The 14,462-nt window shown below is 43.0% G+C and overlaps 1 protein-coding gene across 3 annotated transcripts in view; it reads left to right on the forward strand.

Moving 5' to 3' along the window:
• LOC131948491 (regulating synaptic membrane exocytosis protein 1) overlaps positions 1-14,462 on the forward strand; it is a 112,522-nt gene that overhangs the window by 24,523 nt on the left and 73,537 nt on the right. For all 3 annotated transcript variants that reach the window (XM_059310082.1, XM_059310083.1, XM_059310084.1), the window contains exon 2: positions 9,202-9,319. The gene's annotated coding sequence lies outside the window, so the exon portion shown is untranslated. The remainder of the gene's footprint in view (positions 1-9,201; positions 9,320-14,462) is intronic.

Consider the following 14,462-nt stretch of genomic DNA (forward strand, 5'->3'; position numbering starts at 1 on the left):
TTAAACATCTAAATTATTGCCTTTTCGTATTTTTCACCCTCTCCTACAGAACTCATATATAACAATTTTAGGCTGGAATCTATAACATTTATAACCTTTTATTTTTCAAAAGAAATCGTTACATAATCACACAATATAGACATTTTACAATTATAACCAAAGACAGTCAAGCTTAAAACAAGTAAGTTCCGTTTTGGAACTCACCTTGGAGGACAGCAGAGAGTCGAACACTACAAGATCTTTTTTTTTCAGTGTTTTTTTCCCAAACTTTCTACTCCCTTGAGGAGGGGGGGGGGCTATGTCGTGTAGTACAGAGTAGACATGTGGACTTAGCAACAATTTCAATAAAACGTGATTACGCTTGCAAACTGGAATTGGAGGAATTAGTACAAACTTTTGAAACGAAGGAGACAAGTACAATTTGATTTTGATGTCTACATTTAACGTTTATGCAATTGATAATAAATTAACATGTCACTTTTAATGAATTGTTTTCTTATACATATATTTTAGTAATTAATTTGTGTGAAAGGGGGCGTTTTAATAAGTTTTGCGTAGGGCGCTAAATAACCTGGCGCCGGCACTGTACCCGCTCTGTCATGGCGCCGACACTGTACCCGCTCTGTCATGGCGCCGACACTGTACCCGCTCTGTCATGGCGCCGACACTGTACCCGCTGTGTCACACCTCACTAACATCCTCCCCTCTTGCAACCCACCCCCAGCGTATAACCATCCCCCTCCCACCCCCAACAGATGACCTGTCCCCACCTCATCAGCTGACCTGTCCCCACTTCATCAGCTGACCTGTCCCCACCCCCATCAGATGACCTGTCCTCACCCCCATCAGCTGACCTGTCCCCACCCCCATCAGCTGACACCCCCATCAGCTGACCTGTCCCCACCCCCATCAGCTGACACCCCCATCAGCTGACCTGTCCCCACCCCCATCAGATGACCTGTCCTCACCCCCATCAGCTGACCTGTCCCCACCCCCATCAGATGACCTGTCCCCACCCCCATCAGCTGACCTGTCCCCACCCCCATCAGATGACCTGTCCCCCACCCCCTGTCCCCACCCCCATCCGCTGACCTGTCCCCACCCCCATCAGCTGACCTGTCCCCACCCCCATCAGATGACCTGTCCCCCACCCCCTGTCCCCACCCCCATCCGCTGACCTGTCCCCACCCCCATCAGCTGACCTGTCCCCACCCCCATCAGATGACCTGTCCCCACCCTTACCCTCCTCTCAACAAGCCCAGGGCCAAACACGGCACCACTGACCTTTACTAGCCCGTCCGGCTAAAGGCTAAAGCTGGATTCTGGTACTTCTGGCTAAAGGCTAAAGCTGGATGAAAGAAGCTGCTTCTTGTACGCATTTAGCTCTGTGGAGCTTTACGTTGTCAGTTTTTCGCCATGTCGCAGAGCTGCAACATTGTCACATTGTCACGGACACATTGTTACTGTCACATTGTCATATAGAATCTGTCACATTATTACTGTCACATTGTCACCGTCACATTATTACTGTCACATTGTCACTGTCACATTGTCACGGTCACATTGTCACTGTCACACAGTTACTGTCACATTGTCACTGTCACATTGTCACTGTCACATTGTCACTGTCACATTGTCACTGTAACATTGTCACTGTCACACCCACAGTCGCGCTGCTACTCGTCACAGACACTTTCCATTGTCACCTTAAACTATCACACTGTCACATTCACATTGTTACCACTTTTTACTACCAGCTAGACACTCCTACACAATGTAGTCACAGACAGTACACTCTACGGTATGTTCACTGATGCATGACTGTGGTCAACAACTGACCGTAGGTGGTACACCCTGTCTTATCTTCACACGTGTACCTGCTGACATTCATCGTGTCAGGTTTTGTTTTCCACATGATAAAGTAAAAAACAACTATCGTCCTATCGCCCCCCCCCCCCCGTCCACATATATGAGACGAACACAAAAAAACCATGTAGATATTATAAATTGTGCAAAAAAAAAAAGTCCCCATGACGTCAATCAAAACGGGCGGGGACAAAGAAAAAAACAACAACACACGTTTCGTGTTTTCTGATAATCACGGTGTGTCTAACAATAAAATCTATAAGCGTGCCCGGAAGTGACGTAGTTAAGATAATATCTATTGAGATTATTGGCGGAACAGCTGAGAGACAACAGCGGGCTGTAGCGGCTGTTTCAGAGTTCAAAGCCTGTCGTCTGGTCCGTTCATCTGTAAGTGTCGTTTTTTTTTATTAGCGGGTTCTGGCTTGTTTTTCTATACATAGATCTAGCTGGTTGGTTACTAAAGCAGAATTGCGGTTAGCCTTTGATGGGAATTGTTGGTAGCCAAGCGTTTTTGTTGAAATCATCAAAACAAGTGTAGCCAAATGTCTTTGTTTTATAATTAGCCGTGATTTAAAGTCGGATTATATGTTCTGAATATATATATATATATATATATATATATATATATATATATATATATATATATATATATATATATATATAAATCTATTGAATCGCATTTATATATGTTTTTAAAAAATCTAAAGATAAAGGGAAATAACCCACTAAGAGTTATTGTTCCTGAAAGTTACAACATTTACACTTGTTTTGCCGAGTTTTAACATTTTGACTCTAAGAAGGTGGGATGGGTATTCTTGGAACGTTTGTGTGTGTGTGTGTGTTGGGGGGGGGGGGGGTAGGGTAGAGGTGTGGGCAGAGACGTAACGAGGGCGATGCAGGGGTGCGGACCGCACCCTGTGTCACCATTTAAGTGGGGGTGACACCAAGGCAAAAAAATTGCACAACGTACAGAAGAAACATATTTTTTCTTTACCAGTTCCTTTAATGATTAAATAAAGTTAAAGAGTCTTTTAAGTACAAATCAACAATTATTACAAGGGGGTGGGGGTGACACCATGACGTAAACGTGCTAACTATAGAGAGAACAATGCTACATACAACTGCATTATGAACAGACTGTAGCTATTAAGTCTGCAGGGATTAAAGCTTATACACATACATGTACGTGTATGTGGCATATATTTAAATTACAGGCCTCTGTAGGCCAACACACACAGACACACAGATACACAGACACACACGCATATAAATAAATAAATAAATAAATAAATAAATAAATAAATAAATAAATAAATAAATAAATAAATATATATATATATATATATATATATATATATATATATATATATATATATATATATATATATATATATAAACTTTGTTTCTTGGGGAGGGGGGGGGGCACCACGAAATACCACCCCGGTCAACACCCAACATAGCGACACCACTGGGTGTGGGGATGGGGGCGTGATATAAAGAATCCACTTGAATGCAAGTAACCTTATAAAATAAACTTGTCACAAGGTAGATCACTCTCAGCGCGGTGTTGTTTTTCATCTTGTGAAAACACTTATATGACGTCAATTGACCGGAAGTGGTGGATTAATTATTAATTAGCTTTAATCTGGAGCCACTTAATATTAGATAGAGTGTTAGCACTAGGAATTGCCTGATATAGGCAAACAGAAGAAACGGCGTTGACACATCCCGCGTTCTCTAGTTTATCGATTTAATTCACGCGAGAGATGGCGAGAACTGGCTGCACCACGTGACCGGAACAGGAAAGTTGTTTGTGCAGGAGGTGATAAAAATAGACGAGGGAACCGTGAGGGGAACATGCGCTGTGTGGGAGACAGTTGTGTGGCCCAAGTAAGGGAACTATCGGCCATTTAGTCACACAGGTTTTGTATCACCACCTGGGGAATTATCAGTCAGTTGGTGACACACGTTTTGTATCACCACCTGGGGAAGTATCAATCAGTTGATGGCAGAAGTTCTTTATCACTATCTGGGGAACTATTGGGGACACCATTTATTATCACCATAGGGGAAGCTAACAGTCAGTTGGTGACACATGTTTTGTATCACCACCTGGGGAGCTATCAGTCATTTAATGACTTAATTTTTGTATCGCCATATGAGAAGCTAACAGTCAGTTGGTGACATATCACCACTTAAAGAACAATGAGTGATACAAGTTATATATCACCACCTAGGAAGCTTTGTGCCAATGGTGACACGTTCCTATGACCACCTAAAGAACAATCTGCCAGTTGGTGACAATTTCTTGATCTGTATTCCACACTATCTCTGTCACTACCAGTCACTGAGGAATGTGTCGTTATGCCTCCGTATGTACATTGTGTTGAAATGTGTCGTTATGCCTCCGTATGTAAATTGTGTTGAAATGTGTCGTTATGCCTCCGTATGTAAATTGTGTTGAAGTGTGTTATTTATGTAAATTGTGTTGAAATGTGTCGTTATGCTTCTGTATGTAAATTGTGTTGAAATGTGTTATTTATGTAAATTGTGTTGAAATGTGTCGTTATGCCTCTGTATGTAAATTGTGTTGAAATGTGTTATTTATGTAAATTGTGTTGAAATGTGTCGTTATGCCTCTGTATGTAAATTGTGTTGAAATGTGTTATTTATGTAAATTGTGTTGAAATGTGTCGTTATGCCTCTGTATGTAAATTGTGTTGAATGACTTGATGGCTGAACGTGTTTTGTAGCGAACGAAATCTGGACACGCAATGTGATGGATACTTGCCCTTGTTTCAATGTGATGGATACTTGCCCTTGTTTCAGTTTGATCCATGCTTTGATGGATACCAGGACCAAAGATTTTTGTCAGGATAGAATGTCCGGGATAAGCGGCTTATCATGATAGATCAGGGCATTATGGGACGGTCATGTCGCTGGGGTGGCAAATGTTGTGTCGGCTTGTGAATCGTCTTTTGGTGAGCAGTGTTTCTTTCAGGCATTTTTCTCTTGGGGGGAGGAGGGCACTTGAAACATTGGGGGTGGGGGGTGGACACTGGTTAAAGTACATATTTTGTTTATAAATTCAATTTAGTTTGGAGTAGGAGTGGCAGTAGACGCGTTAATGGGGGGGGGGGGGGGGTTGTAGAGAAGGGACCCCCCACCCCTTTGGCTACAGACTGCTGGTGGGTCATTTAGTCGCATACAAACATAAGGTACATTTGTTGGATTAGCTTTGTTGGATCAGCTTTGTTGGATCAGCTTTGTTGGATTAGCTTTGTTGGATCAGCTTTGTTGGATCAGCTTTGCCGGATCAGCTTTGTTGGATCAGCTTTGTTTGATTAGCTTTGTTGGATAACTTTGCCGGATCAGCTTTGTTGGATGAGCTTTGTTGGATCAGCTTTGTTGGATCAGGTTTGTTGGATCAGGTTTGTTGGATCAGGTTTGTTGGATCAGGTTTGTTGGATCAGCTTTGTTGGATCAGCTTTGTTGGATCAGGTTTGTTGGATCAGGTTTGTTGGATCAGGTTTGTTGGATCAGGTTTGTTGGATCAGGTTTGTTGGATCAGGTTTGTTGGATCAGGTTTGTTGGATCAGGTTTGTTGGATCAGGTTTGTTGGATTAGCTTTGTTGGATCAGCTTTGTTGGATAAGCTTTGCCGGATCAGCTTTGTTGGATTAGCTTTGTTAGATCAGCTTGCTGGATAGAGATATGTTGGACTGCTGTTTGATTGAGAGGACTGTAGTAGAGGACAAAGCTGGAAAAATGTTTTGTGATCTCAAGTTTTCTAAACTAGTCAATATCAAGGTGTTTTAATCATATTACCTTCGTATTGTATCACCATTGGTGTTTTAGTCATAATACTTTCTGACTGTGTCACCAAAGGTGAATTAATCAAAGTGCTTACTTATAATGTCCTAATGTGCTGTTACCAGGTTTAACCATCACAGTGTGGTCTTAGAAAATTGGGACCAGATGTTGTCTACTATCTATCAGCCCCAGTTGTTATATTTCATTTGTTCACCCCCCCACCCCCCGCCACAATTTTAAAATACACCCCATGTGGGTAACGGTTTTCATGTCCTCTTGCTTTAGTCTCCCAGACCCCTGATTTAGGTCGCTAGTCCAGTCCGCAACATCCTCTGATTTCTGGGTGGGGTTGTATGTCAATCAACACTTGGATTTTTGCTGTGAGAGGTTGTTTAAAGGAAAACATTTGTAAGAACAAGCAAGAGAAACTTTCTTACCCCAGTATCTCAATCAACACGGGGATGTTGCTGGGTCTGTAGACCTGTTGTAAAACTGTTAACGATATTACGACCATCTTGTATCACCAATTTCAACTGAAAGTAAAATCAATAAGAAAATAAAGGTTTAGAAATTGATAAACACAGGAAAATATTTTAAGAAAATTAGAGAAAATTATTCTTTTATGTAAGGTTCAAGGATAAAAATAATTTTATACCGACTAATCAAAAGAATAGGAAGTACACGTATGGGCAGCCATAATGTCGCCATTTTAATCACGCGATTAGAACCGACGTCATTTACTGACGTCACAGACAGCAGTACCGTCTACTAGACTGACGTCTACAGCTATGGCGACCCAGTTATTGAAATGTTATCCAGATCTGTCGGATAACTTTCGGATAACTCTCGACAGTCTGGGGAAAACACGACTCCGGTTGGGAAAGTGTCTTAGAAAAATAAAATGTTTGTGGTTTCGAACGTGTCGTAGCAATAAAGTGGAAGTGATCTCCCTTGAACTTGATCGTATATTTACTTGAGAAGTTTAGAGGAAGTATTGTAATCGTGCTAAATATCGAAATCGACAATTTTTCTACACCGGTCGGAAAAACTTTGTAATTTGCAATGTTATCTGTGTGTGTGTATTTGTCTGTCTGTCTATTTTTCTGTCTGCCTGTATTTGTCTGTCCATGAATCCGATAACTTGAGTACTGTTTCAGTTAGGTAGACAATATTTCATATATAAGAAAAAATCTTAAACTTTGATTTCCTTAAATTGTTGAGTGATTTCCGATATGCGGAAGTGGTACTTTATTTCTGGTTTCCAATATACCCATAACATGAGTACTGTTGGAGGTAGGGGGCTGTACTCTGTCCTGTAGGCCGAGACATTAATTATAGGGTGACGTCACCAGGATAATTTCGTTGGCGTAGTAGCCCCCCCCCCCACCCTTCCCCCCTCTATTAGTCAACCTCCCATAGGTTTACATACACGTTTATGGATCGAAAACATACTACACACACGTACACATATTCTCGCATACTAACACGTACAATACGTATACACGAATCCATACACATATACACATGCAAACACACATACACAAATATAGGTATACAAATGCAGAACGACAAACTCACAATGAAAGTTTCATACCAATGCAAGACTGATGTAAATAGGCACAGCAAGGTGGGATGTCTATACCAACAGAGAGCTAAATAGACACACACAAGGCCAGTGTGATGCCTATATCAAGACAGAGCTAAATAGACACACACAAGGCCAGTGTGATGCTTATATCAAGACAGAGCTAAATAGACACACACAAGGCCAGTGTGATGCTTATATCAAGACAGAGCTAAATAGACACACACAAGGCCAGTGTGATGCCTATATCAAGACAGAACTAACTAGGCGGACAGAATGAAAGTCTGGCACTGAGAACTTAGCATATGGTGATATGTCCAGCATCAACAGAGAGATACGTCGGTATGAAGCTGGTGATAAGTCCAGCATCAACAGAGATACGTCGGTATGAAGCTGGTGATAAGTCCAGCATCAACAGAGATACGTCGGTATGAAGCTGGTGATAAGTCCAGCATCAACAGAGATACGTCGGTATGAAGCTGGTGATAAGTCCAGCATCAACAGAGAGATACGTCGGTATGAAGCTATTTGACACATTTAAAGACTTGACTGCTTTAAAGTCAAGGGGAACGTCAAGTTGTGAGATACTTGATCTAGATGTAAAGTCACATTTCAAGTCAAGTCACATTTAAAGTCATGGCAGATTTCAAGTGATGAAAATTGTGACATTCCTGAAGCTAGTTCCCCATGGGTTGTGCAAATTTGACGAGTAGCTAAAGCATGCTAATATTTGTACCTAAGTCATATGACTTCTGTAAATCCGTGCCGTAAGACATATGATGTGTGCCCCTTATCATTTAAGTTATATGACTTCATTCACCTACGATTGTCTGTAAATCATATAAACTCAAGTCATCCACCATCTTGTGTAAGTCATATGACTTGTGCCACATGACTACGTCACTTCCTGTTTATCCCTGCCGCTAGTCAGGGTGACTGTCAAACTGTCAGTCAGTTTTGCGCTGGCTCAAATTTAATCAACGGCCAGCGCGTGCAATTAGTCACACATGTAAATCTGGAACAGATGACGTCATCGATAGCAGTGCTTTAATCTGGTCCCTCATTTATTTAAGAAAAATCTAGACTAAAAAATGGAGGACTTATTCGTTGATGCGGTAAATTAATTAAGTGATTGAATTATTGGTTGAATGATTGGTCGACTGCCTTCAGTTCTAAGACAGTTAATACCCTCGATCAATATTCGAAATGTTTAGAGTTTTCAACATGTATAAAAATTCAACATGTTTAACTTTTTCAATATTTATCAACATTCAACATGTTTAGCATTTTCAACATTTATAAACATATAAAATGCTTAGCGTTTTCAACAATAATCAACAGTCAGCATGTTTAGCGTTTTCAACATTAATCAACATTGAAAATATCATTAATCAGAATTACAACCTACTCATCGTTTCCAACTGTGATCAAACTGCCTAACATATGGAACCTACTAGAAGCTTTATAGCGGCTGACAAAAGCTGGTTAGGAAAAAAAATTCAGCCAGTTAAAAATGGCGTCTGGATAACACAGGCTGTCACTATAATTTGCTTGTCTCTAAATGTCATATTTTCATAAAAACCTTACATGGCATTTGATGTGTGGGGGTAACATGTCATTTCCCCACACACATCTGTGTGTGGTCTTCGGCATGTCTGTTTATAAATTGAACTGTGGGGGGGGGGGGTGGAAATTTCGGCATGTGAATATATTTCGCCTTTGTGATAGATTATTTCCCTTTGTGCTAGATTATTTCCCTTGGATTATTACAGCGGTTGCTTCCCTTGCTTTCTGGCGAGCTGATTATGACTAGCTTAAGTGTGTTTTTGTGCGCGTGTTACCCAGTGAGTTTATAACAATTGAGCGACGTGCAGATAACGGACATCTATCTTTACTTAAATCGTCAACAGTGACACATATTTTTTTTCCATCCCACAGTGAAATTGTTTCATTCACCCAATAATTCTTCACAGACGTCACATCCTGCCACGTGATTTCATGGGAATTTAACGCTAAATATAGATTAGACTCGGATGGATTTTAACATCACTTTTTGGTAAGTTGAAAATGTTTTGTGTCGTATTTTGAAATTTTTTCAACCTTCTGGCTAAATAAAATTATATTCGTCAGTTTGGTATAAGAGGCTAAATTAGCCGACAGGGGCCCAAAATGGCCGCAATATGTGGTAAACACCTGGCCCTAGCTGGTCACATCTGTCACACTGTTGTCACGTGACCTCACAGATAAACAGCCACGTGACGTGACTGGTGATCTGTAGGTCGCTGGAGACTATCTGTGCTAGCTGGTCACGTGACAATCACGTCTGTCACGGTCATGTCACGTGATCTCACAACGTGGCTTGTGATCGGCAGGTCTGTGAAGGCGACCTAGAACAATCTGTGCAAGCTGCAGACATCAAGCTCACCAGACCGTTTTGTCCAATCAAAATGGGTTTAACACAAACACACACGGATTTGGTATTGTAACGGCCGTTTTCATTGGATGCGGGATGATCCTATAGAAGCTTTTGTTGGTGACAAGTCTTTGTTTCCTCTATCCAAAGAGCTTTATGGGTTTGTGGGTCATACACAATGATTTTATGGGTTTGTGGGTCATACACAGTGATTTTATGGGTTTGTGGGTCATATACAATGGTTTTACGGGTTTGTGGGTCATACTGTCATACACAATGGTTTTATGGGTTTGTGGGTCATACACAATGATTTTATGGGTTTGTGGGTCATACACAGTGATTTTATGGGTTTGTGGGTCATATACAATGGTTTTACGGGTTTGTGGGTCATACTGTCATACACAATGGTTTTATGGGTTTGTGGGTCATACACAATGATTTTATGGGTTTGTGGGTCATACACAGTGATTTTATGGGTTTGTGGGTCATATACAATGGTTTTACGGGTTTGTGGGTCATACTGTCATACACAATGGTTTTATGGGTTTGTGGGTCATACACAATGATTTTATGGGTTTGTGGGTCATACACAGTGATTTTATGGGTTTGTGGGTCATATACAATGGTTTTACGGGTTTGTGGGTCATACTGTCATACACAATGGTTTTATGGGTTTGTGGGTCATACACAATGATTTTATGGGTTTGTGGTTTTATGGGTTTGTGGGTCATACACAATGATTTTATGGGTTTGTGGGTCATACACAATGTTTTTATGGGTTTGTGGGCCATACACAATGATTTTATGGGTTTCTGGGCCATACTCAATGGTTTTATGGGTTTGTGGGCCATACACAATGATTTTATGGGTTTGTGGGCCATACACATTGGCTTTATGGGTTTGTGGGTCATATACAATGGTTTTATGGGTTTGTGGGTCATATACAATGGTTTTATGGGTTTGTGGGTCATACACAATGATTTTATGGGTTTGTGGTTTTATGGGTTTGTGGGCCATACACAATGTTTTTATGGGTTTGTAGTTTCCAGCTATTGTTTTAAGATTCCTGAGTACTTGTATTTATTTGGCTCAGAGATTGGGGTTTGAAAATCCAATATTTAACAACTGCTGTTTCTGAACTTTGATATTTGTTGACAGTAGCTATTTGTGAAATTTGATATTTTACAATTTCTGTGTGTGAAATTTGATATTTGTTGACAGTAGCTATTTGTGAAATTTGATATTTGTTGACATTTGTGAGTTTTGATATATGACGACTGGCATCAAGTATCTCAAGTAGCGAACTTTTCAAGTCTAGAAAATGAAATATAGAGGAGAGGGGAGGGTAATTTCCAGGTTAAAATGCCAAGGACAAACAATTAATATTTTGTTGTTGTTGTTGTATGTGCCTACGTTTAGCAAGTCAATATTAATTAACATTAATAATATTAATTAATTGTCAATGATGGCTAGGAAAAGGTTTTTAACCCCCCCCCCCTCCTCACTCCACACATACAAAGCGATCAGGATAGACACTTTGACATGATACATAATAGCACCACACTACTCTACTCCACACCATACACACAATAGCATCTCACCAAACACACACATACACCCACCATACGTACACACAAACACACCTAATTCATAGGAGTCATACCGTCTATCCCTTTTACTTTGGCTCCACGCAAGTTAGAATGGAACTTTTGTCCGGCATGTTGCCTATGTCCGGCTACCTGTAGACTTCCTTCCGGCATAGAGCCACCTCATTTTGCCCGGCATGTTGCCGGCTCCTTATGTCCGACATATAGTCACCTCATTTTGCCCGGCATGTTGCCGGCTCCTTATGTCCGGCATGTTGCCGGCTCCCTCTGTCCGGCATGTTGCCGGCTCCCTGTGTCCGGCATGTTGCCGGCTCCCTCTGTCCGGCATGTTGCCGGCTCCCTGTGTCCGGCATGTTGCCGGCTCCTTATGTCCGGCATGTTGCCGGCTCCTTATGTCCGGCATGTTGCCGGCTCCCTCTGTCCGGCATGTTGCCGGCTCCCTGTGTCCGGCATGTTGCCGGCTCCCTGTGTCCGGCATGTTGCCGGCTCCTTATGTCCGGCATGTTGCCGGCTCCTTATGTCCGGCATGTTGCCGGCTCCTTATGTCCGGCATGTTGCCGGCTCCCTCTGTCCGGCATGTTGCCGGCTCCCTGTGTCCGGCATGTTGCCGGCTCCTTATGTCCAGCATGTTACCGGCTCCTTACGCTAACACGGACCCTACACACTACAAAATCACCGGATACCGTGTAATTGTTCCATCCCCGACACCCAAGGCTTATAATGACAATAACCACCCCCCTCGCCCCCTCCCCCCTACAGACGCAGCCCAGGTCGGCGCCGCAGCTGCAGCAGACGACCAATATTTCCATAACTCTGCTCATTACGCGACCAGAATGAAATCTCGTGAATTAGTTACCATCGGGTGAGCCGGGGGAAAGGGGCGCAACCGACTCTATTAATGCCAGGAGAAGGGGGACAACCGAATCTATTAATATCCTTCTTGCAGGCTATGCTGGTGTTTGAATAGAAATTGTTTATCAATACGGCAGTCTGGCACTGGTCACTCAAGGTCACAGCGGGATGGAGAAGTTAGTGTCAGGAGGGGTCAGTCTTGGACTGATGGGTTGTGGGGTCAGTAGGGGTCATTAGGGGTCAGTGGGGGTCAGCAGGGGTCAGTCTAGGGCTGATGGGTTGTGGGGTCAGTAGGGGTCAGTAGGGTCAGTAGGGGTCAGTAGGGGTCAGTCTAGGACATATGGGTTGTAGGGTCAGTAGGGGTCAGTAGGGGTCAGTAGGGGTCAGTAGGGGTCAGTCTAGGACATATGGGTTGTAGGGTCAGTAGGGGTCAGGAAGTGGGTCAGTCTAGATGGGTTGTAGGGTCATTAGGGGTCAGGAAGGGGTCAGTCTAGATGGGTTGTAGGGTCAGTAGGGGGCACTCTAGGACAGAGTAGATTGTAGGACGTCAATGGGGCTAGATTGGTCTTTACGTAAGCAGACATCTTTCTCAATACCTTGTTAGAACCGACATGACAGTACCCCCCCCCCCCCCGCCCCTTTAGACGACCACAAAACTCCACCGCAAGATGATCCTAACTCTAACGCGATCACCTGCAGCAGTGGACCCTCTATGCCTAACCCAACACCACCAACAGACCACTACACCCTTACCATTCACCATCCACTGCTTGTGCCAACCCTAACAAAGTACCTCAGTAACCGCTGTGGATTACTCCACGCAGTAAAAGTAAAAATTGACGCCATTCTAAAGTAATAAAGTAATTGATAAGAAAAGTGTTGAGATAAGAGCTGTTCGATATTGACTTTCTTAGCCCGGTGACCCCAGGGGATAAAATCAATCATCCTTTATGTTCAACTACAGCTAATGGGTTCAGTTTACAAGCCCGCTTTGAAACTGCTTTGTGGGTGGATTAGTAGCATGTGAATGGTAAGGTGCTCGGCTGTAATAATACTTGGACAATAGCAGGGAGACTTTGGCAGGGGAAGGTGAGGCTATGACAGGGGAAGGTGAGACTAGCAGGGGAAGGCGAGACTGGCAGGGGAAGGTGAGACTGGCAGGGGAAGGTGAGACTATGACAGGGGAAGGTGAGACTATGACAGGGGAAGGTGAGACTATGACATGGGAAGGTGAGACTATGGCAGGGGAAGGTGAGACTATGACAGGGGAAGGTGAGACTATGACATGGGAAGGTGAGACTATGGCAGGGGAAGGTGAGACTATGGCAGGGGGTGGTGAGACTTTGAGAGGGGAAGGTGAGACTATGACAGGGGAAGGTGAGACTATGGCAGGGGAAGGTGAGACTATGACAGGGGAAGATGAGACTTTGGCAGGGGAAGGTGAGACTATGTCAGGGGAAGGTGAGACTTTGGCAGGGGAAGGTGAGACTATGACAGAGAAAGGTGAGACTATGACAGGGGAAGGTGAGACCAAGTCAGGGGAAGGTGAGACTATGACAGGGGAAGGTGAGACTATAACAGGGGAAGGTGAGACTATGACAAGGGAAGGTGAGACTATGGCAGGTGAAGGTGAGACTATGACAGGGGAAGGTGAGACTATGACAGGGGAAGGTGAGACTATGACAGGGGAAGGTGAGACTATGACAGGGGAAGGTGAGACTATGACAGGGGAATGTGAGACTGGCAGGGGAAAGTAAGACCAGGACAGGATAAAGTGAGAACATAACAGATAATATTGAGACTACTCCACCAAGCTTGTCTCATCTCTACTCCACCAAACTCTCCTCTCTACTCCACCAAACTCTCCTCTCTACTCCACCGAACTGTTCCAACCTTGCAAAAATCCTGGCCAATCTCTACCTTTCCACATGATCGGCCATGAGAAAACATTTGGCCATTTCTTTCCGCTGGTTTCCTGACCGGCAAATCAAATCGCCTCTGTTGCCTCACACATTTCTATTTCAGCGTCTGTCACTCACCCACAGCACATCCACATCCATAACCACATCCACAACCACATCCATATCCACCACCACATAGACACGTTTGCTTACAGCCACACCATAATACACTTTCACATTCCTATGCTATCTCGAGATTTGTAAATAAACCGCTGGAAATCTATTAATTACAGGTGATATTATACAATTTTAAAACCTCTACAATCTACCACACAACTGTTAAACCTCTACAACTACCACACAATTTGTAAGCCTCTGCAACTACCACACAATTTGTAAACCTCTAAACCCTACAACTACCACACA

The sequence above is a fragment of the Physella acuta genome, unplaced genomic scaffold (genome assembly GCF_028476545.2).
Source record: "Physella acuta isolate Inbredline_101_S28 unplaced genomic scaffold, ASM2847654v3 ptg000059l, whole genome shotgun sequence".
Taxonomy (NCBI): domain Eukaryota; kingdom Metazoa; phylum Mollusca; class Gastropoda; family Physidae; genus Physella; species Physella acuta.